The sequence below is a fragment of the Aplysia californica genome, unplaced genomic scaffold (genome assembly GCF_000002075.1).
Source record: "Aplysia californica isolate F4 #8 unplaced genomic scaffold, AplCal3.0 scaffold00017, whole genome shotgun sequence".
Taxonomy (NCBI): Eukaryota; Metazoa; Mollusca; class Gastropoda; order Aplysiida; family Aplysiidae; genus Aplysia; species Aplysia californica.
In genome coordinates, this window is record NW_004797287.1 from 158544 (window position 1) to 161023 (window position 2480).

Here is a 2480-nt window from a genome sequence, read left to right on the forward strand (position 1 = left end):
TCAAAAAGTCGTCAACGTGTAACGAGCTGTCTATGCTGTTTGGGAGGGTTTTCATTATGGAATTTATTTTAATTTCGAAGAGGAGAGGAGAAAGGATGCTCCCCTGGGGGACTCCTTCCTCCTGTTGGTGTGGGTCTGAAAGGGAGGATCCGACACGAACCTGGAAGGAACGGTTCTTCAGGAAGTTGCCAATGAAGGCAGGGAGGTGACCGCGTATACCGAGTGTGTGCAGGTCTCGAAGAATGCCATACTTCCAGGTTGTGTCGAAGGCTTTTTCTAGGTCAAAAAAGATGGCGATCATGTGGCCTCTTTCAGCGAACGTCTCGCGTATAAAGGTCTCCAGGCGGACCAGGTGATCCAGAGTGGATCGAGTTTTCCTGAATCCGCACTGGAGACTGCTCAGCGAGCCCGTCGTTTCCAGAAACCACATGAGTCGCCTGTGAATCATTTTTTCAATCAGTTTGCAGAGACAGCTCGTTAGTGCTGTTGGTCTGTAATTGGATGGGTGTGTGTGGTCCTTGTTTGGTTTGGGTATTGGAATAACAGTGGCGAGACGCCAAGACTCCGAAAAGGAGTGCGACCGCCACATGTCGTTGTATATGTATAGTAGGAGTGTGAGTGTTTCTGAGGGTAGGTGTCTAATGATCTGGTTGTGGATGTCATCCGGTCCTGGGGCTGTACCGCCCAGGTCCGAGATGCACGATGTTAGTTCGTCTATTGTGAAGTCTGCATTGTAGGTTTCAGTGTTGTTTGAGTGGAAGTTTAGGTGTTGTTTTTCTCTGTTAGTTTTGATGTTTTGAAAAGTGGTGTTGTAGTTTGCTTGGGATGAGTTTTTGGCGAGAGATGTAGCTATTGTGTTTGCGATGTCTACTTGTGTTTCAGCTGTGGTTCCATCCGGCCTCTGGACGTGCCGAATGGTTTCTGTGCGTCTACCTAAGAAGTTTTTAGCAATTTTGAAAACTTGGTTGAGTGGTGTCTGGCTGTTGATTTTGGAGATGTATTTTTGGAATGATTGTCTTTTGCTCTCCCTGAGCATCTACATGTTACAGCTCGAACCTTTAAATAATTGATCTTGTTTTCTATGGTGGTGTTGTTGACGGCCTTTCGATACGATGCCTTCTTTTTCTTTACTGCGTCCTCACACTCCCAAGAGAACCAGATCTTGTTCCTCCGCGGTTTTGTTTTTGTTTTTGGTGTGTGTTTGTGGCATATTTCTAAAAGCTTTTCGGGGAATTTTTTGTAGTTGTGGTCGAAATTTGGATTAAGAATTTGGGAACATAGATTGGCAAACCCGTCCCAGTCGGCTTTTTAAAAGTAGTTGAAGCATTCTGGGATCGGGTCGTTTTGGAGGCTATTGTTTTTTAAGAGAATTGGGAAATGGTCCGTACTGTCATCCAGCACAGACCACTCAAGATCTGGGACTAGGTCAGGGGTACAAAAGGTGAGGTCAAGGGATGAAGTGCCATAAGTGGCTGTTTCTGTAAGTTGGGGATTTATCATTTAAGAGACAGATGTTATTTTGAAATAAAAAGTTGTCTACCATTTTACCTTTCTGGTCTATAGGTTTGTCTCCCCAAAGGGGGCTGTGGGCATTGAAATCACCTAGCAAAATAAAGGGTTTTGGAAGTTGAGCCTTTAAGTCATTTAGTTGGGTTATTTTGAGGGGGTAATTTGGAGGGATGTAAACTGAGCAGATCGTGATTGGTCTGTGCAGGGTGACCCGTACGGCAATAGCCTGGCGGGTCGTCCTAAGATGTACTTGTCTGTGGAGTGTGTGATTGTTGGTGTAGATGGTGGTACCACCGGAAGCAATCTGGTTCTCCGTGTGAATGTGATGGTACGCAGTAAATCCTCTTAAGTCTATGGTTGAAGCCGGGGCGAATTTTGTTTCTTGAATACAGGCCACCCGTGGGCACAGTGTGGCCTGTAAATGTTGCAATTCTGTAATGGAAGGTCGGATTCCGCCGGTATTCCATTGCAGGGCCGCCATTATGAATTTTTACTTTTTAATTTGGAGCTCAGAGGCCCCGGCTTCGAAGAAACACTCTTGACTCCTCCTTGCGGGGGAGGCAGAGTGTTTTCTAGGTTGCCGTCCTGGATTGGACGGCGGTCTAGTGGGGGATTTGGAGGAGTGACAGACTCCGCCCTTGGCGGGGTCAGGCCGGGGAGGGGGGTCGGAGATGACATCCCTCCTTGGTAGCGCGGGGGGGGTAAAGGCTATCAAAGTTCATTTGGCCAAATCTACGCAATTACGTAAAGAAAACAGGATGGTTACTACTGGTACGAATGTACAGGGGTTATCGAAGGAGTCTGGTTGTAGTCGTTTCTTGACCCACCAACTCCAGATGACACCTTACGTGACGTTCCTTACCTTATACCTTTTGCTAAATTCCCTTTCAATCTCCAAAGGTGCTTTTACAGCTTGAGGGTTTCATTTTTTTTTAACTTCGCGACGCTATTAATTTGCGTGACTCACTGCA

General features: G+C 46.5%; 1 protein-coding gene across 1 annotated transcript in view; it reads right to left on the reverse strand.

Moving 5' to 3' along the window:
- The window catches only part of LOC101862236 (WD repeat-containing protein 44), a gene marked incomplete at its 5' end in the record, with an annotated part of 93118 nt that overhangs the window by 20896 nt on the left and 69742 nt on the right, over positions 1-2480 (reverse strand).